Genomic DNA, 26903 nt, shown 5'->3' with positions numbered 1-26903 from the left:
ACTGACCTCTGTTTCCTGTTGTACTAGGAAACTGCAGCTGAACCAAGGTTGAAGATTCCTCCAGAAGTGCTCTTCCGGTCTGATGGACTCCCTGCCCAATCTGCATCTATGAAGCCCTGAAGCTTCACTCCCTCTGTCCGTTTGTACCACAATCCATACTGAGATGTGCCTCTGAGGTATCTCAGCACATGCTTCGCTACCTTCCAAAACAGCTTGGTAGGCTGAACCATAGCTTGACTTAGCTGGTTCACCGCAAAGCACAAATCTGGTCGTGTGTTCACTAGATACATCAATGAACCCACAAGCTGCCAATAAACAGTAGCAGCTACTACCTCACCTGAAGTAGCATCCTCCTTCCTCCAGTTACCAGTTAGAGGAGTCTGCATGGGCTTGCACTTCTCCATGTGGAATCGCCTGAGTATCTCATTGGCATACTTGCCTTGAGACACAAACACTTCCCCATCCTTCTGCCACACTTCCATGCCTAGAAAGTAGTGCATAAGACCCATGTCTTTCATATCGAACTCTCTCGCAAGGTCCTCCTTGCAAGACTTGATCAACTGATCATCACTTGTGACAATTAGATCATCCACATAAAGAATAATGATCAATGGTTTACCTTCTACCATGATGTGGTAAAGGCTCGCATCTGCTTCACTCTTAGTGAAGCCAAACCTGGTGAAATAGCTGTCAATCTCGGTGTACCAAGCACGAGGTGCTTGCTTCATCCCGTATAAAGCCCTCTTGAGTCGGCACACATGTGACTCATGATCGAAGGTCTCAAAACCTTTCGGCTACTCAATGTACACCTCTTCCTTAATATTCCCATTGAGGAACATAGCCTTCACATCCATCTGATGGATCTTCCAACCCATCTGAGCTGATAGTGCCAACATTGATCTGATAGATGAGTACCTTGATACAGGAGCAAAAGTCTCATCATAGTCAATCCCCTCAACCTGTGAGAAACCACAGGCAACAAACCTTACCTTATGTTTCTCAACACTACCATCAGCTACCTACTTTACCTTGTAAATCCATCAGGAACTCACCACTAACTTGTCCTGAGGTCTTGGGACAACATCCCAAACATAGTTCTGAATGATGGAGTCGTACTCCTCCACCATAACATCAACCTAGACTGGTTGCTGCACTGCTTCCTCGAATGAAGAAGGTTTGGACTCTACACACTCCCCAACCAGGGCCATGTAACCAATGTACTGCTCGAGTGACCTCCTTTGTCTGCACTGAGAAGATGGCTGTCCCATATTCTCTCGCACATCCATCATCAACCTGTCAGCTTCCCTTGAGTGTTTCCGCCCATCTCTGGAAGACTCAGCATGAGTGGATGTCTCCACTCCCAGATCCTCTGCGTGTGGCTACTCCACATCAGTCTGAGGCTCCTCCTCCTTAGGAACTAAAAGTTCCTCCTCTGTATGCAACTTGAGCTCCCTCTCAAGTGATACTCACATGGCTTTCTACTCATCAAACTTCAGATCTCTACGTGCCATTGTCCTCTAACTGGTAGGCAAGAACACCCGATAGTTATGGGGTGTATGAGTGTACCCCACAAGTATCCCCAACTCAACTATTGGTTCTAGCTTCTTCTGGGCATCTTTGGTCACATGGCAATAAACTGATGATCCAAAGATCTTGAAGTGACTCACATTTGGTCACTTCCTAGAAAAGGCTTCCATTGGTGTCTTCATCCCGAGTATACCGTGAGGGTTTCTGTTATGCAAGTATACTGCTATATTGCATGCCTTAGCCCACAAATGAAGTGGTAGACTTTGGTCATGAAACATCGCTCGAGCTACTCCCACAATCGATATATTCTTCCTTTTGGCCACCCCATTTTGTTGTGGATTATGGGGTGCCATAAACTCCTGTTTAATTCCTTCTGTTGCGCAGAAGTCTTTAAACTATTGGGAGACGTACTCTCCACCATTGTCGCTATGCAAGGCCCTTATTTTCTTTCCAGATTCTTTCTCTGCCAAGGATTTAAACTCACAAAACCTTGAGAAGGTCTTATCCTTCTTCTACATAAAGTAGATCCAACATCTACGAGAAAAATCATCAATAAAAATAACATAGTACCTTTATTTAGCGGTGGAGGCTGTAGAGAATGGTCCATGCACATTTTTGTGAACTTGCTCCAGGATTACTCCAGCTCTACTGTCTCGATCCTAAAAGGAATATTTTGCATACTTACCCAAGGTACAACCTTTGCATGTATCCGTCTACTCCAGTTTTCCCTTGGGAAGTCTGGTAGAAATCTGCTGCATGATCTTCAAGGCCCCATGGTGCAAGTGGCCCAGTCTTCTATGCCATAGCTCGCCAACATCTTGGCTCTGCACCAACTTAACTTTGGAACTCAATGTAGCACAGTCGTCTACCTCAAGCTTGTAGAGATTCTTTACTCGAAGCCCAATCCTCTTGGTCTGTCCACTGCTGATATGCCTCAGGAATATCTTTCCTTTACTAAAGACTACATCATAGCCTTTCTCTTCTAGCATAGCGACAGGCACAAGATTCTTCTTCAGACCTAGTAAATACTTTACATTAGTTAGGGTGAGAGGAGCTCCATGCTCCCTCTGAAACACAACCGTAAATTCACCTGAAACACGGTACTTTCCATCATCATCCATCTTGATCTGCATCTAGAGATCCTTCTCCTCCAAGGTACTGAAAAGATTCTTGTCGCTGGTCATGTGGAATGAAGCTCCACTGTCCAGGTACCAACCACATCCCACCATGGATGAAACCATGCATGCAATGAGAGAGAAATCCAATTCGAACTGTGAGGCTAGTGCCTCACCATCTGATCCCTTCGAGGATCCCTTCTTGGATTTATTCTATGGACAATTCATAGCATAATGGTCCACCTCATGGCAATGAAAGCATCTCACTTTTGATTTGTCAAACTTCTTCCCACCATGGGAAGAAATGGATTTGGAATGGGACGCCTTCCCTTTCCCTTTCCTCGCTTTACTTGCTAATGCTATATTTTCTTCATCATCTTGCTTTGATGAAGATCCATCTCTGGTGCTTCTCCTTATCTCCTCCTACATCAGATCCCACCAAAGTCGTTCCCAATCTGGCAGTTTCTCTCTTCCATTTACCGAGTCTTGGTAGCTATGCCATCTCTTAGGAAGACTGAGGAGAGCAAGACTCACCATGTCATCATCGGCTGTCATGATCCCTACACTTCCAAGCTCATCCCTACAAGTGGTGAGCTTGTTCAGATATGTAGAGATCGTGTCGCCCTTTTCACACTTGATTTTCTGAAGCTTGTCTTTCAATGCCAGCTTCCTCTGATCGTTGTTGTTCTGATATAGATCTTTCAATGTTTTCCACATTGAAAACAATGTCTGCTTCCCATGGAGACTCGAGACTATGTGGTCTCGAACTCCCTCCAGAAGGATTCTCCTCGCTCTAGCCACACATTTCTTCCATTCTGCCAATTCTTGGACATTAGCTGCTGCTGGCTTGGGGACTTCTTGATAAATGAAGTCCTTTAGACTATTGTCCTCTAATACCGCTTCCATGTGATCCTTCCAGGCTATATAATTTGAGCTGCCATCAAGGGCATACTTGAGTCTTAAGCTGTTGAACACCATTGGTGAAATTTGAGATGTGATAAGAATTTGAATTCTATAATCAGGAACTTCAACCTTCGAACTTCTCCCTTCTTTGTAAACCGTTCTTCGCTTTGATCACCTTTGCTCCGATACCATGTAGAAATTCTCACTGTAGATCACCTGATAATGCAATATACTAAAGCAAAATGCTTGATCTACTTCTACAAACAAACTTGCGGAAGCTTAATTGATTTTGAGAAAGATCAAATAGAACACATATAACAGAGAATGAGAAAGAAATCACACATGAACACATAATAATACTCTGGGGAAAGCCTCAACTAAAAACCCCGATCTCTGTATTATCATATAAGTGGAAATATGTCTAGATTACACAAAGCTTTAGCTCACAAGCCATCCAACTCTAAGTACAATCCCTTAATACAGCTCACAGACTGAATAGACACAACATATGCCTTCCTCCAATCCTCCAAGCCTCCTATTTCCTTGCGCAGTTTCTCCTGGGGTCCAATGCTACCAGCTGTGTGAATTGGCCTCTCACACAACTCATCAAACTTAGAAGTAACTGCGCAATCTCCAAGGAATGAATTCCTTCTGCATGCAAGAGATATCCTTAATGGAATATTCCTGCAACTGATAGTACATTATCCCATCATCTGATCTCAACTGGTTCTCTGACTGAACTAACATGCATGAGTTATTTATAAGAGAATATTCAGTTATTTGAAGTGTAGTAGTTACATGCATGCATGCATTAACTAACTAAACTCACAATTAGTTCCACAGACTGTTGGAACTAATCTAACTAGACTTAACTCAGTTAATTGAGCTAACTAATTACAACTCAAAGTACAACTCATCCTGATCTCCTTAATCAAGGGATAACTTCCTCAATCAAAGGGGAAACTATTGCATGTCTTCACATAGACTTCATGTTTGATTTTCTACAACTAATTAACTCAAGATGAATCAATTAATTATTTTACAAACAGCTGCTAAGATCAAATTTTAATTTTAATTCTCAATTTTAGTTCAGGGATTAACTAAAATTGTAATGTATCCCAAAATGCTATTTATAGCAGTGCTATTTTTAGCACTTCTATTTTTAGCATTTCTTGTTGCTATTTTCAACAATGAATACAACAGGATAATTTCTGCATGACAAGTTTGTTGGACTAGAAAAGGGTGTCAATGAAATTTTCAAACCCTAGAAGTCTAGAAGGATATGACTTGTATTGAAATCTTGTTCCTAAGGGTTTGTGAAACCCTAGAACAAGACCTAGAATGCTAAATGGTACAAGGTTAAAACTTACATTCTCAAAGCATATATAATGCCTTCAACCACACTAAAATAATCCAAGGATAGATAAAAAGGACACCTACTTATAAATAAATATTTTTCATTCTATAAGCCTTTTGGAGAAAATCCAAAAACATATTCATAGGATGGAACTTTTCTTATCCTTTGATCAATGAGTTATATCTCAAAAATATGGTCTTCCTTCTTTTCTTAATTTCCATATTCAAGTATTTCACCATCTAGTGTCCTCTATTCTAAATTTGTCTCACCATATGTATTCACTTAGATCCAACCTACCTGTAGGATATCATGCATTAAAATTTAAAATCTGTCTAAATAACATGACACACAAAGGATTTCATGATACACCAAGTGGTTCCATCCATTCATGTTCCATTGTGGCTGGAAATGGCTTGCATCTAGAGAAAATATTAACATCTGATTGCTAAACTCTTTGACCTTGCACCCATCATCAATTCCATTGTTGTTGCTCTATGCTTTTCTCACCATTGGTGTGTGAATTGCATCCAAAATCCAATGAAATATCATTGCAACTAGTCCACATCACAACCAACAAAAGTTTGTTTGTTGTTGTTCTCTGATGTATTTACATGATCAGTCTCTTCAATGCATTCTTTCAGTTTTGGAAGTGCATGATAGCACATCACATATCATTGACATGTTCTCCATGTTTCTAGGCTTACATAGCCCAACAATATATTCCTTTATTCGAGTACCTCACATGGAGATAGATAGTCTGATCATGCACAAATTTCAAAGGGATATAATCATAGAACCATCTTTCTGTCCCTCTAGGAAGATCATATCTCATTCAGTATTTACTACCACAAACTTCATCCTCATCTTTTCATTTTATTTCTCTATTCTTAGCCTAGGTCCAGGGAGAAATGGTTAGTGATTTTTTTTAATCACATTCTTGTACCTTGATTTCAACTGACAAGGAGTAGTGCTACACTCACACTCTTGTCACTCACAAGCTCCTCTACCTTGATCTAAGAGTGGTATGCCCAATCAAGGCTATCAACATCATTACAATTGTCCTTTGTAATATGAGATGAGTCAATTTTTAACTTGACGTTCACCACAAAAATCAATATGGCAATGTTCACTCTCAAATGCAAGGTGACATTGAGCACAAGATGAGTGGTATTGTTAATAACATCTAACACCGTGAGGATCGGTGGAAACTCAACCAGAAAGAATACATCAATAATGAAAGCTAGTTTTAATTAGAGTTACAATTTTTATTTTGTTGTTAGTCAAATTTTATTTAAAAAAAATATTTTAATGGATTTATAAAAAATTTCTAAAAATTTGTGAAACCAAAGTCTCATTTACTAAGGTTTTCTGGGTGTAATTAGAAACCTACCAAGTAATACAAGATTTTGAAAAAAAAAATTGTTGTTTGTTAATTCTATGTGTCATCTTTACAAATGAAGTATTTACATTGTTTGGTTGTTATGTGTAGCATATAATGTTGTGGACGAACTCCTCACATGTTCCACCTGGGTTTAGTAATGGTTCCAGTGTACCAATTGGTCTTGGCCCACACCAATCTGTCGATCTATATAAGTAAGTTCCAAATCGAACCAATTAACCAAATCTGAATGTCAAATCAACTCCAAGGATGCAAGGAAATGTTGAACTTCCTAATTCCACAGCAGTTGAGGCCTATTAAAGACAACATGAGGTTTCAACCCATGTATCCTTTTCATTTATAAGATGCTTTCACAACTCTGAAAGTTGTTTGTGTTTCAAGATATTTACTTATGTACATTTGTTTGGGGAGGTGGCTTTGAGTAATTTTATCAAATAGAATACATGATTTTGCTCTTGTAAGAATTTCTAATGTTTTACGTGATGATTTGGATATTTTCTCAAAGATTTTCTCACTACTCGAGTCTATTTTCAAATTCTCTTCCAGATTTTCCAAAATTGTTGTGGTTGTACTAATAGTGGGAATGTAGACTAGATTGTTAGAGCAGGGTTTGTGACTATGTATTATATTGTGACATTGCTATATGGATTTTTCTTGCAAACATTTATCATTTGAATTTTATAAATGGGTAGGTTGTGCTCAGGGTGATAATGTTTCTACTCCTTTGATGACATTTTAACAAACTGGATTTCCATCAGAGATTCTTCGAGAGGTAATAGTATCTACTTTCTCATGATTTTGATTACATCTGAGAAATTTGTATGTTAATTGTGTCTCTTCTCTCCTACACCTAAGTTGCAATATTATTTATCTTGGTTTCTTCAATTATTATTAGCAGCCTTGTTTTTATGTGATTGACATCCCAGTTACTTGTTAACTGGGATAACAAGTTATAATTCACAATGTTTTTAGTGCTAAAATAACTTGTTTGTTATCCCTTGTACTTGTTGTAGGTACGATATTTCCTCCAAAGAGGAGCATATATTGTAGGTTGTACTGTTATACAACAAAAACAATGCTCCCTGCTCTCCTGCTTGGCCTTCATGTAGTTGGGTCCTGTTTGCTAGGGGGTCATTGTCTGAGGTTGGATTTCAAGTCATAGGTCAGGGTCATGATTGCCAATGTTTTTGGGCCAACCATAAGAATCCCAATTCTTTTGTCACAGGTTTCTTCAACAAGCAACCATGCACATTGGAAATGCTTCTTCTTTGTTACTGATATGTTCAATCTTATGATGTTTTTGGATAGACTGATTGATGGGATTGAATTTAGAGTATGCAGGCTAATTTGTGATACAAAATTTCTGAAATTGTTTCAAATGTTGGATTTTTGAGCTATAAAATGCACGATTCTCCTCCCCCACTCCAATACAGGCACAATTGTGGCCTATTTCTATACAAAATCATGACATGGTAGCCATTGCCAAAATGGGTTCTGGGAAAAAATTAGGTTATATTTTACCTGCATTTATTCATCTTCGATGCCATTGTAACAACATTAAGATGGGACACAATACCTGTTTTTGCACCAACGTGAGAGCTTGCATCTCAAATACAAGAGGAAGTGATGCCATTGTGATGCCACCCAAAATGCTGCCAATCTTTTGAGACTGCTAGTATTCAATCATTTATACATATTTACCTTCCTTGACATTCCACTTTGCACTTTGTTCCCTCCAATACACTAAAAATGGGTGTTTTCACATCTTGCATAGATATGCTCTTTCATGCATTCCCAATGCAACCATGTTGTTGCAGTTTTGTTCCTTTTCCACAATGTCTTTATCTAGAAGACCACCTTATGGGCACATCATGAAGTCCATGTCTTCATACAAACCAACGTATTCTAGTTTGAACTAAGGAAATAAACTATTAATTAATCTTACCTCATAAATCTTTATATTCAGAGGTAATTCCCATACCATACCCATTTCCAAAAATAATTATGCCCTCTCCTTTGGAACTCAATGCAACCCTAGCACAATTCAAAAATAATGAGGTTCTAAGTCTTTGCATACATTTTTTATTTCAGAATTCCAACCACAATTGGAGTTATCAAAACCATAAGCTAAAATGTCCAGTGAGAGCACGAGATGCCACACTTTCCAAAAAATCAATTCAATACTGGAATTGCAAAATGTCAACGTATTCCTATACATATTTTGCAATGGATCTCAACCCATTCAATGCATTTTCAACATCAATATACTTCCTGGCATTAAATTATATACAAGGCAATTTTCCCTCCAACGCGCATCTATTAGATGATTGTTTTTGCATATCCATTACTATGATAAAAAAAACATCATAAGAAAAATCACTTCAATGCTCGAACCACAACTTCTCCAAAACATCTCACAGGTACATTATAATTCATGACATTCAAGTTCTATGCTTAAAACTTTATCATAAAGATCACAAATCAACTATCATCTTTGAGTCCATCTCACATTTCCAAGACTAATATGTCTAACTGGAACACTAGGCATTCTTTGAAGGTTTTCCTCTAAACCTTCTAATATAGAGGTTTCTCTTTTTGTATTCCAATATTTTATCTCATAACTCCTAACTATGAAATCATGCCCATCTCCTCATTAAGTCTTCTCTTCAGGTTGTTGTGCCCATTTCATGTACATGAAGATTTCAACTAATTAACAATGGCTATGAGATTCACCTAATCCCTTTCATTGCCTTTTTCTCTGCGATACCATCACCATCAATTTATGAGTTCCACTCTCATTATACCAGGGTAATTCTATACAAAAAACCCCCTTCTTGAATTTACAAATGAATATGTCTACTATCTCTGTTTGTAATAGAGATTCCTCATGCCTACCTACATATTTAGTATGTACATAGATCATTTTTTACCTAATTTCCTCAGATACATGAATAAGAATTACTTATAATTTCATTTATCTATAATTCATTCGGAATTCACACATTTAATACTAGATTTATCCAAATCACATAGAGACAATTATATAATGAAAGCTTCTATTTCATTAAAACAAATATATACGCCAAAAACTTAATCCTCTCTCGCGGTTGATCTAACAATAATTGACCACCCTTGTTCCCATAGGCTTACATTAAATATATACACAACATTAATTCACTAAATCTATTCTAGTTCATAGTTTGGCCCCTAGAGTTTCTCAAATCCTATAATTTCTTGTAAAACTCTTCACCCTACTCTGCGACATAATGCAGGTTTGATTACACCCAGATCTTGAAATTATTATCTACTATGAACCGATTGAATTCAACCTTATTACCTAGTGAGTCATCCTTCTAGATCTATGACTCATCTATTATAGAAAATCTTAATCAACTTAAAAACACAATTATTTACATCAATTTTGTTTAAGGAATTTGAATTCTTTATCAAATGAAAAGGCCCCTAGTTGGCATGATTGTGCTTAAGCTTTTCCTGAAGGTTAAATACTAAGTTCTTAAGGTGTTATTTTCTATAGTAACGTTTTATTTGCTTTGTTTATACAAGTCATCTGGCCACATAGTGGCCACTATAGCCCAACTGAAGAAAACTTGTTCGACTTTCTTGCATTTTTGGGGAAAAATGACATTGACATTGCTGATGTTAAGGTATATGTCATATAAATACTTTATAGTCTACTTTAGTTTATATTCCAGTTTTCATCATATTTCATGTCTTATATGAGTTACATTGTATCTTCTCTCATTTTTAGAAGAGGAACTCAGTTTTGATGGTAAGAAGCAGGAATTGAAGAAAGAGGAGAAGAATAATGCTGAAGTGACAAATGCAAAAAGAGATAAAGAAGAGAACCAGTCTAGTGATACCATTAAAGTAAATACCCCAAATTAGACACAAACATACAGACTGATGGTCAAGTCTTTAGAGTTAGTGAATTCACTTGCAATGCCTTGTCAACACAATGATAATATTTTGAAGTGATGAAACAATATTTCATGTATAAATTGTAGCCCAACCAATATGAAGTTGGAAACTCATATTGTAATACTTGATATTTCATATAATATAATTTATGTGGTTGGTGAAAATGATAAATTTGTGATTACAAATGACGACTAAATTTTGCATATATACGACTATTAGTAGTTATTTTACATTATCTTATAACATGACCAAAATTTAGTCATATTTCTTTGGTCATTAATTGGTTTTCTCAGGTGATCATTTATCAATATATTTTCTTGTGTATTTGGTCATTAATTGTGGCAATTAATGACTAAATCAATGACTAAATTAATGGCCAACTTTATGACTAAATATACTACTAGACAATAAAATTCAGACAACCAATTAATGACTAAGCTAAAAAGAACTAAAAGTTGGTCGCGTTATAAGATATTGTAAATTAGATACTATTGGTCACTGATCGAAAAATAGTCATTTATATGCAAATTTTAGTCAATTTTTTAGTAGCTAATTAGCCATTTTGTACTAGTATGTGTTGGAAATAATACTGAGAGAGGGGGGGGGGGGGTGAATCAGTATTATCAAATCAATTATTTTTCATTTCACAATCAGATTTGTATATGCTACTTCAACTATGGGAAACTGCGTATATATGCTACTGTGTCTAAAGGAACCCGCGTATATCAGAAAACTTAAGATTCATTAGATGTAGATCTTTAATTAGTGCATCAGGACTTCATTAATCATAAGAACAGTAAACAGGAGTAGTAAAACAGAACAGATCATCACACACATGGACACAAAGATATAAGGTGGAAACCCAATGTGGGAGAAAACCACTTGCTGCAATTTGTCTCTATCTTCTTTTAATTAGAAACTTCTTTTTACATTGATTCTGTACTGGTGTAGTCTTATACCAGTACATAGGCTGCTACCTGCAGAAGGCTACAACCTTCTCTCGTTCTCCAGCTTCTCCTGGAAGGGAGCTACAACCCCCTTAGCTTTTGTACTAGCTGAGGTACTAGTACATAGGTGCTGACCTACAGAAGGCTACAACCTTCTCTTTTCTTCCAGGGACCATGTTTCATAAATTTTCAGACTGGATCCATGAATAAAATCAATCAAATATCAAGTATATCTGCATCAACCAATCTCCTTTGCACCAAACAAACTGAATCAAATAGTCACTTCTCTGAATGTTGTACCCAGAAAACAGTAACAGTAACCAGACACCAATTCTGAACCCAGAACACTGCAGCAATAATCAGAAGTAGCTAAAACATATTTCAAGAGACGTACGCTACTTCAATTTGTACAACCTGCGTGCATATGCTTTTGAATTAAGGCCGACCTGCGTATATGTTGTTTTGAATTACAGAACCAGCGTGTATACGTGCCTTTGTTTCACTGAACCTGTGTATAGATCTATAAAAGATAATTCATTCTTTCAAATATTCAGACATCAGTTACACCCAGATTATCAGATTTATAGATCAAGTCATGCACCAAATATAACAGATCAAAATCACACAAAAGATACTACTATTCAAGTCTTGAGTTTTGACCCATCAATAGAACTTATCCATCTTCTTGCGCTCAGGTTCCTCCTTGATTCAGATTTAGCTATGCACCATAAACCAATCACCAGTATTTAAGATCTTGCTCTTCATAAGATATTCAAATACTTGAGTCCATCATTTGCCAAATGATCTCCTCCTTTTTATAGTATTAGGCCTTACTCAAACCATGGTCCAAAACCATAGAGAACCAATACTAGGGACCCAATACCTGGGTTCAATACTTCGGACACAATACCAAGGTCCAAAACCATAGGTCCAAATACCATGGACCCAAAAAATAAGCTTTCCCACATGTACACACTTTTTCATGCATGAAAGTGCGTGTATACGCATACGCGACTTTTGATCATCAATACCGCATGTATACGCGGCCTGGTTAAGAGGAACCTGTGTATATGTATTTTTCTTCCATTCTGAGAGCTTGAACTGTGATCTTCCATCTAAGTGAGTTGCCATCAAGGACAACACCTGTGCCATAGTGCCAAACTTGTGTCATAATGCCAACAATCTCCCCCTTTGGACTTGATGGCAACCAAATCATTCAAATTCATTCTCCCCCTTTGACATCAAGGGCAAAGGGTTATGCTCCCCCTGAGTACATGCTGGAATCTCTACTCTACTGTACCTTCCATGCTCCCCCTGACTATAGGCAGGGTCTGCAAGAAGATGTTCTACAAGAAGATACATAACCTTATACATCATAAATGACCTTCCTACCACCAAAGACTCATACATACATCCATCTCCCAACCAAGTGGGGATTGACCCATCCACCCAACCAAGTGGGGATACACCAAAAGTTTATACAAGATAAAACAAGAACGTTACATTATCCATCCCAGGCATAGCGGGGAAATCAAAGTAGGTGGTTACATGACCTTGAAAAAAAAAAGAAATACATGACATAGAGACGAAATATCTACAACCAGATAGTTATCAGCAGCATCTGTCAATCATCATTCAGATCAGTAACCATGTTCTCCTTCTGCACCTGTTTCCCCTGAGACCAAAATATTGTGAACTTGAACCAAGATCTTAATGCCAACAATGCATTATTAGAAGAATATGTATGCTCCCCCTAAACCTGTGCTAGATGGTCTCTGTCAGACCCATATCAGACTCCTTTCATCCTGAGCCTGGCCCACTGTTTATCTTCAAACCAACATATACGCGAATGTATCCACATAAACTGGCGTATGTACGCGAATTCTCCTCATTAAACTCGTGTACAACCACTTTTCTATGAAACAGACAAGTTTCAACAACAGGATGATGCATCAACTACTCCCAGCTTCTGTCTGAGGTATTCAAATGTCTCCCTGGGCAGTGGTTTGGTGAGTATATCAGCAACCTGTTCCTTGGAGGGAACATACTCCAATTTGACCTTTTTTTCAAGCACCTGTTCTCGGAGAAAATGATATTTGATAGGTATGTGCTTGGTCTTTGAATGCATGACTGGATTTTTTGAAATGTTGATTGCACTTGTATTATCACATAAAATAGAGATAGGTGGAGTACAAGTGATTTGAAAATCTTGCAGAATTTGTATCATCCAAAGGAGTTGTGTGCAGCAAAATGCAGCAGCCACATATTCCACTTTAGCTGTAGATAAAGCAATTGAACTTTGCTTCTTGCTGAACCAAGAGACTAATTTGGAACCCATAAAGAATGCACCACCACTAGTGCTTTTTCTGTCATCCACACTTCTTGCCCAATCTGCATCTGTATATGCATGAAGTGTGAGATCTGTATCTCTAGGATACCATAAGCCATAGTTTTGTGTCCTTTGAAGATATTTGAAAATTATTTTGACTTCCTGAAGGTGTGCTTCTTTCGGATTTGCCTGGAATCTTCCAACTATTCCCAGTGCATGCATGATGTCTGGTCGGGTACCTGTTAGATAGAGTAGACTACCAATCATGGATCTATAGGTTGGTTGATGTACTGCTGCTAAATCATCATTGGTGCTGAAGCTGCATCCTATTACCATAAGGGTACATACTGGTTTTGAATTTTCCATGCCATATTTCTTCAAGATCTCCTTGAGGTACTTGGTTTGTGACAAAAAGATACTGTCTTTATTTTGTTGGACTTGTAAACCAAGAAAATATGTTAGCTCACCAAGAAAGGACATTTCAAACTCTTTCTGCATCAGAAAAGAAAATTTTTGACTCATGGCTTCTTCATTGCTACCAAATATGATATCATCAACATACACAACAAGTATTAGCAATTTATCATTCTCAATTTTTACATATTGTTTGCTATCTGCTGATCCTTTTGAAAAACCTTGTTGATGGAGGTATTTGTCCAGATGATAATACCAAGCCCTTGGAGCCTGTTTAAGACCATAGAGTGCCTTCTTAAGTCTGCATACAAGTTTTGTATCATTTCCAAGGATGAATCCATCTGGTTGCTCAATATACACTTCTTCTTCCAAGTCTCCATTTAAAAAGGCAGACTTCACATCCATTTGAAAAACTTTGAACTTCTGAAAGCTATAAAGAGCAAGGAACATTCTTATGGCTTCAAGTCTAGCAACCGGTGCAAAAGTTTCTTCAAAGTCTATACCTTCTTGTTGAGCATACCCTTTACAAACAAGTCTGGCCTTATTTCTAATAACATCTCCATTTTCATTCAGCTTGTTTTTGAATATCCATTTTGTCCCTATGACATTCTTATCGTTTGGTCTAGGAACCAACTCCCAAGTGTTATTCTTTTCAATCTGCTCAAGTTCTTCATTCATGGCCTTGACCCAGCATTCATCTTTACATGCTTCTCTTACATTTTGTGGTTCAGTGGAGGAGAGCAATGCTAGATAGCTTGAAGCTTCTGAAATAGTTCTTCTTGTTTGTACACCCGCCTCTTTCTACCCCAAAATTTGAGTTTCTGGATGATTCTTCTGAACATACCTAGATGGAGTCTTTTCTTCTATCCTTATCTGTTCTTCTGGTGCCTCATGGGTTTCTTCTTCATCATAAGTTTGATTTGATGTTGAAGGATAGTCCTCATCATCTTCGAAATATTTGGATTTTACCTGCCTAGGAATGTTTCCTTCTTCATCAACCACTACATCAATACTTTCAACAATTTTTCCAAGTCTTTTATTGTAACACTTGTATCCTTTGCTGTGGGGAGAATAACCAAGGAGAATGCCTTCATCTGCTCTAGGTTCAAACTTTCCAAGGTTTTCATCAGTCCTTTTGATGTAACATTTGCTTCCAAAAATCTTGAAGTATTTAACCATGGGAGTCTTACCATACCAAAGTTCATGAGGAGTTTGAGTGCTATTCACCCGGATGTTTGTCTTGTTGAGAATAGTAACCGCAGCAAATGCAGCTTCACCCCAGAAAGTTGCGGGAGTTCCAGACTCATCAAGCATAGCACAAGCCATTTGTTGAACTGTTCTGTTCATCCTTTCCACTACATTTTTCTGAGGAGTCCTTACAGTAGAGAATTCCTTTCTTATTCCATGTTCTTCATAAAAATTGAAAAATTCATCCGAGGAAAATTCCCCTCCTCGATCAGACCTGAGGCATTTGATTCTGCGATTTGATTCATTTTCAGCCAAGGCTTTGAATGCTTTGAACTTTTCGAAAGCTTCGTCTTTATGCTTTAGAAGTCCTATCCAACACATCCTTGAAAAGTCGTCAATGAACAATATGAAGTATTCTTCTCCTCGAGGTGACCTCTTCCTATTTGGACCACATACATCAGTATGGACCAGTTCAAGTGGCCTACTAGCTGATCCTTCCTTCTCAAGGAAATTAGTTCTGGTTTGCTTCCCAAACTGACATGATTTGCATATTGTATTGTTTGGAATTCTGATGTCAGGGAGATCACGAACCGCTTGATATTTGCATGCTTTCCTTATCTGAGAGAAGCTTAGATGCCCCAATATTCTGTGCCATAGCCAATTTTCATCATTCTTGCTTAGATAGCATTGTTGTTGTCCTCCCTTGAGTATGTATAAATTATTTGGTGTTCTTATGCCTTTGATCACTGTTTCTCCTGTATCAAGCTCACGAACAATACATCCATTTGATCGAAATATTACCTCATTTCCTTAATCACACATTTGACTAACACTCAATAGATTATGCTTTAAGCCATCAACATACATAAAATTTCCAGCTTTGACCTTTTCTTTCAAAAGAACAGAACCTTTACCTTTTATGAATGCAGGGGTGTCATTTCCAAATGAGACCTTCTTTTCCTTTTCTAAAGCACTATATGATTGAAGTTTTTCTTTATCACCTGTCATATGTTTCAAGCATCCACTGTCGATGTACCACTGATTTTCTTTCCCTTCCACATATAAGGCTATACCACATATTTCTGGTTGCGGTTCTTTCTTCCTCCATGTTTTGGGACTCAATGAAGCTTGCTCCTTCTGATTTGCTTGCCGAAACCTACTCCTGCATTCAGAATCTTCATGAACAAAGTTGTTACAAATAGAACATTCTATTTCATTTTCAAGAGCAGAAAAGTTATTGTAGGTTCTTTTCATGATTCCAGTCACACTCCTTTGATTTCGTGCTTCTCTGGTCATGATGGTCTTGTAGGCAACACATTGAGCTGCTTTATGTCCAAAGTTATGACAAGAGAAACATTGGCCATTGAAGAAATTCCTGCGATTATCAAACCTTCCATCTAGGTGATTGTAATAGCCATTCATTCTAGAGGCAAATTGAGAATGATTTACCTGCGGTTGGTTGTAGCTTTTGTTCATCCTTGAAGTAGATTGCCTTCGATTTACTTGGTGTTCTTTGTTCATTCTTGAAGTAAATTGTTCCTGATTTACTTGGTGATCTGCATTGTGCCTTTGCTGTCGATTGTCAAACTGTTCACTTCTCCTTGCTGCTTCAACATAACTTTTGGAGGTAGATGGCTTTTGTGCTTGAGATGCTTCTTCAGTATACCCAAGACCTATCTTGATTAGAGGAGAACGCTGCACTTTGATAATCTCATCTAAAGTTTCAGATCCTTTAGCAAATCTAAGATTAAGAGCTTTTGTTTTCTCAATATCTTTTCTAAGTCCCACAATTTCACATTAAAACTTTTCATTGTGTTTATCCCTTTCAGCAAGTTTGAATGTCAGAGTATCTATAATCATATTCTTTTCTTCTAAACAAATTTTAAGTTTAGAAATTTCTTCATGAAGACCTTCTTCATCTATAGCATCCAAGAAATCATCATCTTCAAAAGCCATCAAAAGTCTATAATCATTACCTTGTTCATCTTCATCACTATTTGAAAATCCATCACTGTCTTCATGTGTATAATAGCTCTTCTTACTTACATTCTGTTTTCTATTCCATCTAACTGGTTCCTTACCTTTGTCAAGCTTATCTTTATGAGGACACTTGGCTGCATAGTGACCGACTCTTCCACAAGCAAAGCATTTAAAAGGTAGCTTACCTCTGAATCTTCCAGAACCCCGTTGAAGGTTCTTGACAAAGTTTGATTCTTCCTCTCCTTCTGACATATGTCCTGACTCATTGTATTCTCCTTTTCCTGAGGCTTTGAATGCAGATTCTCTCATGTCTGATGGTCCCCCTTTTCTCATTTCGAAAGTAGTTAGGATTCCATGCAGCTGTGACATGGTAATGCTTTGAAGATTCTGCTTTTCTTCTATGGCCAAAACTTTTGATTCAAACTTAGAGGACAAAGATCTTAGAACCTTTTCAACCAAAGTAGCTTCTTTTATTTCTTCACCCAAGTTTTTCATACAATTAACAATCTCATCTATACGTAAGAAATAATTAGCCACACTTTCATCATTGTGCATTCTGAGATTTTCATATTGAATTTTGAGAGTTTGTAGTTTTGCACGTTTTACCTGATCATCTCCTTCATAGCTAAGAATGATCTTGTCCCATATTTCTTTTGCGGTTTTGAGCTGCATAACCTTGACGAATTTTGATTGAGATAAACTCCCTAATAGAGTATTGACAACCTTTGCATTTGTTTCATACTGCTTTTACCAACCGTATCTGTAGGAGTTGCTGATGGAAATGTGTATCCTGTTTCCACGATATCCCAAACTTCTGTACCAAGAGATTGAAGATAGGCTGTGATTCTTACCTTCCAATAGACGAAGTTGCTTCCATCAAAGATTGGTGGCCTGATAGATGCCTCCTTTTCGTAGTTGCTCATGATGATAGATCTTCCTTCAAGCGATCAAGCTTCTTCTGAAGGACCTGCTCTGATACCAATTATTGGAAATAATACTGAGGGGGGGGGGGGGTGAATCAATATTATCAAATCAATTATTTTTCATTTCACAATCAGATTTGTATACGCTACTTCAGCTATGGGAAATTGCGTATATATGCTACTGTGTCTAAAGGAACCAGCGTATATCAGAAAACTTAAGATTCATTAGATGTAGATCTTTAATTAGTGCATCAGGACTTCATTAATCATAAGAACAGTAAACAGGAGCAGTAAAATAGAATAGATCATCACACACATGGACACAAAGATATAAGGTGGAAACCCAATGTGGGAGAAAACCACCTGCTGCAATTCGTCTCTATCTTCTTTTAATTAGAAACTTCTTTTTACAATGATTCTGTACTGGTGCAGTCTTATACCAGTACACAGGCTGATACCTGCAAAAGGCTACAACCTTCTCTCATTCTCCAGCTTCTCCTGGAAGGGAGCTACAACCCCCTTAGCTTTTGTACTAGCTGAGGTACTAGTACGTAGGTGTTGACCTACAGAAGGCTACAACCTTCTCTTTTCTTCCAGGGACCACGTTTCATAAATTTTTAGACTGGATCCATGAATAACATCAATCAAATATCAAGTATATCTGCGTCAACCAATCTCCTTTGCACAAAACAAACTGAATCAAATAGTCACTTCTCTGAATGTTTTACCCAGAAAACAGTAACAGTAACCAGACACCAATTCTGAACCCAGAACACTGCAACAATAATCAGAAGTAGCTATGTTACACTAAAAAATGTCACCATGACTATTTGCAGTTTGTATGGCTCTATCACCTGTCATACTATCCTCCTTGGCAAGTCTCATGCCTCTGCTTTCCATGTCAAACTCAAAGAAAGAGAGAAAAGTCATTTAAAGTCAAGTTATCTCTGGTACGCAGTTTCTCTTAGCCGTACCTGCGGGTACGCAATCCAAGTTCACAATACCTGCGTACTTGTACGCTCTGTCTGTAAAGCAATGGGTGCGTACTCTTGTAAAGGTCATTAAGCGCAAGTTTCACTCCAAAAAAGTTACTTGTGGTTATTTCTAGAGCATTCTAGAAGCTTGTTTGACCTGTATGGAGCGCCTCCAGATGGTTCATGTATCCCTATGGAAGAGGAACTTATCCCATCAAGAGGGGAGCTAACCCACCCAAAGAGGGGCTTATCCCATTGATGGTGGACCTGATTAACTTCCTCTACAACACTATAAATACATGCATTAGACCAGAGGGAGGAGAGGTTGAAAGCTGAAAATTCCTAAGGGTAGATGCTGCTGAGATTAGGACTTCCTTGTAGAAGCTTGTGAGGAGAGATTGTCATCCTTTCTTGTTTCATTTGGAAGTGGGTGAGCTGATCAAAGTAAAGGAAAACTCTTACCGGACCCTGGGAGGAACTTGCACAACACCAAGGCTCAGGTTGTAATGGTTTCTTTTGTTTCCTATTAATACAAATAAGTCCATTCTTCTCAACAATTTGTTATTTATGAGTTGTTTCATATACTCCTTGGTCTGTATGTTAAATATGCTTTGTTTTATGAGATATTCAGGTGCTATTTAATCGTTTGATTGTTAGTGAATGCAGGTTTCGAAGAGAAGGAGGAGCTCATCCGGATCGACGAGGCTGGACTACTACAACAACGTTGGACTACAGGTAGGATCTAAACACTTGATTTCTCATAGTATAAATGCATATTTAGAGAAGGATTTCTCTTAATTGTCTTGTTTGTCACTAGAAAGTCTTAGGCTTCTAGGGAGGTTGGTTGTGTCCACACTATCGACTCTTTCCGCATGACAAAATGGCCACTCCACTGGGGGACTCCATTGATGTGAATGTGTTTTCCTTTGTCTGAAACTTTGATCTGAGAAAAGTCTTTTTCTTTCTGGTTTTTGGTTGTCTGACTGTGTGTTTGGGTGGGCTAGCTTAGGGTTAAATTAGTTTTTAGTTTTTCTTAATTTTGCTAGAAGTACGCAGCCTCTGAGTTCAGCACAGTGCGTACTTGTACGCACTGCGACTGTGTGCACAGAGCGTACCCGCACCTGTGTAAACAGGTTGCCTGCGTACCCTGTCAAAATTGAGAAAATTTCAATTTTCTCCTTTTTTCCTATTAGATTTTGCTTTTAATTTGTTTTTTCCACCCAGATCCACTGGTTACCTACCAGAGATCTTCATCTGAACTTGTTTCATCAGCGTCAAGTGTTTTAGTGGAATTCATAGAGATTTTGCCTTAGGGTTTGATTTTTAACTGGTCCTGTAGTGACTTTGGCGTTAGAGGTTGTCAAACTTTGGATCTCCCTGGTTTTGTTCAACCCTCTTAGGAGTCGGGCCTGTCAAAGAATTCACCCTTGTGAGAGACCTACCTTTGTGTCTTCTCTTTGCGAATCTCGAAAAGTTTGTTGTTTGAACTGTGAGTTTCATTTTACAAAAAAGAACAAAAGATTTTGATTTTTGTTTTTGACTAGTTTTTGGTTCTGCATTAACTAGTCCTTAGTTGCATTTTGACTAAGTAAAACATCCAGGAATCATCTTTAGTAGGCTTTTGCCTTGTTTGATTTAGTTTTTAGGTCCATTTCTCTAGATTTGCTTATCAGGTGAATTTCGTTTGATTTGATTTTTAAGTAGCTTTGGTTTAATTGTCATAGATTTGTAAAGGTTTGCTTTTTGATTTTTAAAATGCTTTGTTAAGTAGGAAAAAATCCAAAAATCTCCTTTGAAAGAAAAGTTTGCTTAGTGGCATTTGAGTCTTTGAATGGAAAGGGCATTTTCGCAAAATAATTAGTGGTCATGAGTTGCATGCTTGGAAAAGATAAAAAGATTGTTTCTTTGATTGTCTGTTAAGGAAGTTGCTTTTATCAATTTTGCATTTTCCAACTCTCTTAGCTAGGGAATTCATTGAAAAATAAAAGTAGCATAAATCATCCTAAGTGCATATTTGTAGTGGTTTGAGTCGAGTCTACACACCATCAGTTTCATCTCCGCTACCTTTTGTCTTAAAGAAAAGCCATAAAAATTAACGCTTAAAGTAAAATCAACTTAGTAACTTTTTATTTACTAGGGCTCTAAAACACCAATATAGATCAGGCTAGTGTCTTGGAGTAGGAGAGTAATTAACTCTCCAAGACAGCAAAACCAAACAAGTAGCTGATCTTGTGGTAGGATAAATCCAACTGTTTCATTTATACTCTGGGAAAGCTCCTCTTAAAGGAGAAGCACGAGCTCGTGTCCGAACCAGTGAGGGGATCAATCCTCCCTCGTTGGGAACGACGCCAGACACACACGTATTACAAACGGTAAACCTTGGATTAACCATTGTCGAGGAGCCAGGGGTCACTTGTCGGTAAACCTTGGATTATTGTCAAGGAGCCGGCAAGGGGATTGAGCTTGATACTCTGCCCTTGCGTGCAGTCGGAGTGTAGACTGTTCCCCCATGTGTATTTGTTGCTGTTGGTAACCTTAGTGACCATTATCTTTAGGATTCTACCCGAGGTGACGGTGGAGGGAAGATCCCACTGTACCTGGAGCAGACGTCGGCTAGACTCACTTGGATTTTCCGGGGGGTTCACTTCACTCAAGACGGTTAAAGTGAAGGAATTTGTGCCGGTCTATTCATTAAGAAGGTTGCCGGGGTAACTGTTCTATCCACCACTTCTGTACTGAATTCGGCGATGTTGGGCTTCATCACCAACTAGTGTTTTCGGTCGGGAAGGCTACTGTTTGTGCATGGTTTGACGCCCTAGATTCTTTAGGCGTGTGATTCAAATTTGTTTGGTTCTTTAGAGACTTTAGGTGGTTTGTTTTGAGATTTTACTTTGTTTGCGTGTGCAGTAGTTAAAAGTTTTTAACTGTGGCGGAATTACTGAGACAGTCCCTTAGACTTTGGGGCCAATCTCCTGAGCTTATCTCCGTGGCCGAATTGTTGAGGAGATCCCGTAGACTTCGGGGTGAACCTCCTCGAGACAACCCGAGTCATTACGAAGGTTTGAAAGTCCTTGTAACTCCTCCTAGTGGCAGTAAAGTAGGTTCACCTGAAGAAGGAGAATCTTCGTTGGTAGTCCATCCAGATTACCAAAGTCTAGAAACAGGTTATAATCCTGAAGCTGTTGCAGTTTCTGAGCTTGCTGGTAGTTTTTCATCTACTAGTGATATAGGCGAAGAACCTGAAATATCTGAACCTGTTACTCCAACTTCTAGTGTTCCTGATTCACCTAGGGTAGAAAGAGTCATAACCGAAAATCTTCCTTCTGGTTTGATAGCTATTGAAGAACTTACTCCAGAAGAAGAAGTAGGCCCTATTCTTGAAGATCAACCTACTCTTGATCTAAGAGAGCGTGAATCTATCTTTTACAGTCCACCTAGAAGTACTACTTGGTACCTTTCGTTAACTAATTATTTAGACAACTCAGGGATAGGTTTTTCTCCACCTCGTACTCCTTATCCACCCGGAGGTATTTATACTCCTGTAAATATGTCTAGTCAGTCGTCCGTGTTTACTCAACCCCCTGAATCTTTCTTGTATGGTGGTCCTTCTGTTCCTACTGGGTATCAATCACTTTCTGGTACCTTTGCAGGAGCATCTCCTCAACCCATTGGACATGGGTCATTAGCTGGAAACAATGGTAATAAACCGTTGGGTGTAGGAGACATTTATATGATGTCAGGTTCAATTCCCGGTTCTCAACCTCAAAGTGGTCAATTACCGCCTGGGGGGCAGCCTCAATTAACGCCTGGGGGGCAACCTCAAGGTACACAAGTTGCGGCTGGGGGGCAACCTCAAGGACAGTATGTACCTATGGTGCAATACATTCCTCAAGGTCAACCCCAACCTCAATATGTACCCCAAGGTCAACCTCAGTATCAATTTATGCATCAAGGTCAACCCCAGTATCAGTACTTACCTCAAGGGTATCTACCCCAAGGTCAGTACTCGAGTCAAGGTTATCAACCACTTCAAGGTCAATCTTATGTTCAAGGTACGGGAAATGTACCTATCAATTATCAATCCTACCCTCAACCTGGTTACGGATCTCAGTATCCTCAACCTGTTACGGGTCAATACCCCGGAATGATAGTGTGGGATCCATCACAAGGTCAACAGGTGTTGCAGCCAAGTATACAGTTGTTACCTCAAACTGGACAACCTGTAGTTTCTGGTTCACCCCAGCAACCGCAACCTGTCCAGTCAAATGTTCAAACTTCTGTAACTTCGGTAGTTACTCAGCCGCCAATTGCACCTAGTACTCCATCTCAAACGACTGCTGCAACTACCGCAACATCTACCGCACTTACTTCTGGAGTATCGACAGCTCCGGTTTCTACTGTCTCTGCAACCACTCCTCAGACATCTTTACCGTTGTCTGGATCTACGATTCAAACCACGGTCCAGATGCCTGTAGGGCAGCCTGGTTTAAGTACTGTTGTAACAAGTCAACCACAATTCACTTATCAACAGTACCAGGGACAGTACCAATACGGGCCTGCTGTCCAACAACCGGTTTACCAGTATCAACCGTATCCTGGGTACACTTATCAACAACCTCAGCAACCCCAGTACAGTCTGGTTAATCCTGGTTTTCCGGGAGGATACAATATCCCGAATGCAATTCCTGTTCCAAGTTATCCTGGATATCCTCCTCCTGGGACTGGTCTTGTGACCCAGAGTTTTAGGGATCCTAACCAGCAATTGCCGTTTATCGCAACTTTGGATTTACCCGACTTGACGCGCCTAACGAACGATCCAATAAATTATCTTCCGTTCTGGCCGCCAATGCCAAATAAGTTGCCCAGTGACATACCCAAATTCGAAGGTAAGTCTGGAGAGGACCCATCAAATCACATGATGACTTACCACCTCTGGTGTGCTTCAAATTCTATCTCGGATGATTCGATCCGTTTACGTCTTTTTCAGCGTACGCTCATTGGTCTCGCGGCCAAGTGGTACATTGAGTTACCACGGGCCTCTTTTTATAACTTTAGTCAGTTAGCTACCTCGTTCTTAACACATTTTCAGTTGCCGGTCAGATATGATAATGGCACCGAGTTATTAACTTCATTAAAACAGTCGACGTCCACTTATATTTCTGACCATATTCATGAATGGCGACGTCGAAGGCGTTTAGTGAAAGTTTTTATCTCGGACCAAATCTTAGCTGAATGGTTTGTTAAATCATTATTACCGAAGATTACTGAAGACGTAGCTAAGGCCAGAGTAGTTACTGAAGAGCAAGTCATTGCTCAAGCGCAGTACCTTGACTTAGTTTATACTCAGTCGGGTACGTTACACGAAAATATCCCAGATCTTCCAAAGTCGAATCAAATCGCCGCTGCTCCTTCGGGATCTCATGCTGCTGATGGCATGATTGGTACGGTGAATACTAAAAGCAAGAAGAAGTCTTCAAAGAATTCTTCGCCCATTATCACCTTACCCGACTCCCCGACAGGAGAATCTTCTCCTGAAATTTCCGCTGATATTCACGCTGTAGAATCATCTACGGCTAAATCAAAAAACGGTGGGAAAAAGAAAGGTAAGAAGAAGGATAAAGCAGACAAGACTCCAAAGGAGAAAAAAGAAAAGTCGGAAACCAATGATGAAAAGCGCAAACCTCGATATCCTTGTCTTATTTGTGAAGAGGATCATTTTACAAGAGATTGCCCTCATCGGGCCGAGGTTGTGAAAATCGTCAAGGCTCCCCCAACTCCTGCTGTTTTGAAAGATCCATTTCCAAAGCAGGAGAGTAAGATGATAGGTTCTTCCTCGAGTGCTAGTGAAGAACCCATATTGATGATGTCTCATGTACGGATTGCGACTCGATCACACGATTATGGTAGTAAAAGTCCTGTTGATGGATCGAAAGAAGCAGAATCTTCTCAGTCAAATCCATCAACCTCAGCTCCCGGTTCCGATCCACTACAGATCGAGAAACCTAACCCTGACTTAGTAATCAAACCGCCCGCCAAGGGTGTACTTCGAAGGTCTGCTTTCAATCCACATGCGAGAGCGGCCCAGAATTACAACATTGTTGAGGATTTAGCTGTTTCACCCTCAGCGATGTCGGCTTTAGAAGTGCTGCAATCATGCCCGACACAACAAAAATTACTTTTGTCGGCTATAGGAGCTGTTGACGTTCAGGACCCGAACCTGATAATCTTTGATCTAGAAAATAGTACACCGCGTCTCCCTCATCAGATGGCTTTCTAGATTCCAGTGATAGTAAAAAACAGGCCTATTCATCGGACTGTAATTGATGAAGGAGCTTCCACGTGTATTATGTCGATTCAATGTTGGAGATCCCTTGGTTCTCCCTCACTGAACCAATCCCCGACAATCCTTAAGGCCTTTGATGGCCGTGGGTTCCATCCGTTTGGCATTCTACAGGATTTTCCTATAGGGGTTGAAGGAAAAACCATTAGTCTGGATGTGGAGGTGGTTGATGCCCCTCTAGACTGCAACCTTCTTTTGGGTCGAAGTTGGTCTTACGCTATGACAGCGGTCGTCTCATCGGTCTTCAGAGTTATAAAGTTTCCACATAATGGCAAGATCATGACAATAGACCAGCTGGCTTTCTTTTCGTCCGACCCAGCCTCTTCAGAGAGTATCGAGCATGTCGGTAAAACGACTATCCCTTATAGGGATGTTGGCGTAGGATTAGTTAAAGATTCCGGTTTACTGGGCACTTTTCCTTTTCCTCCAATCAACGCAGACCCTTCATTCGCATCCATTCATATGATTACATCAGACACTATTATTTACGATGATCCATGGATTGTCCCATCTGAATCTGAGATAGACTCATTCGGTGATGTTATGCCTTTGAGTCCATATGAAATTGCTTATGAAGCTGTGCAGTCTTTTACCGACTCACGTTCAACCCAAATCGACCAAATGAATGTGGTCCGTGAGGAATCACTTTTCACATCAACCTCAGAACAGATAGCGTTTCCCGAAGTCGTGTCATCTGACGAGCAACTTAGCGAAATCCTAAGTGTAGACGATCTACCATGGGAAGATCTCCATCATAGATCTTCATTTTTACCTGAGGGTGATGGCTTTGAAAATGATTTTTCATCAATCTTTACGGCTGAATATGTTAAGGACGCTCAGAATCCCACGAAACATCCTGATTCAGAGTTGAATTTGGGAAACATTTCCCGAACTATTTCCATTGACATTTCGGTCAAAACTGGAATTGTTGAGAACATTCATATAGGTGCCTCGTGTACAGATGACGAAATTCAAACATACAAGGCCCTATTTCAAGAATTCCGCGACGTGTTTGCCTGGTCCTATGAGGAAATGCCAGGAATTGATCCCTCCATTGCTGTTCATGAAATCAAGACTTACCCGGACGCTAAACCCGTTTGGCAACGTCTGTGTCAGATACACCCTAGGAAAGCAGCTGCAATTAAAGCAGAAGTTGAGAAGCTGTTGAAAGCAGGTTTCATTTATCCGATCCCGTTAACGGATTGGGTATCGAATATTGTTCCGGTTAACAAGAAACAGGGAACAATAAGAATATGCATCGACTATAGGGATATTAATCGTGCTTGTCCAAAAGACAACTATCCCACGCCCTATATCGATCAAATAATTGATGATTGTGCCGGCAGTGAAATATTTTCCTTTATGGACGGTTTTTCCGGTTACAACCAAATCAATATTCTACCTGCCGATCAACCAAAAACGGCTTTCATTTGTCCTTGGGGGACATTTGCTTATTTCAAATTACCTTTTGGACTTAATAATGCCGGAGCCACTTTCCAACGGGCAATGTCTTATGCGTTTCACGACATCAAACACATTGTGCAACCGTACCTCGATGATTTGCCTGC

The sequence above is a fragment of the Pinus tabuliformis genome, chromosome 9, assembly GCF_031772625.1.
Source record: "Pinus tabuliformis cultivar Carrire ecotype Pingquan chromosome 9, CPIR1, whole genome shotgun sequence".
Taxonomy (NCBI): domain Eukaryota; kingdom Viridiplantae; phylum Streptophyta; class Pinopsida; order Pinales; family Pinaceae; genus Pinus; species Pinus tabuliformis.
This window is presented reverse-complemented; position numbering follows the sequence as displayed.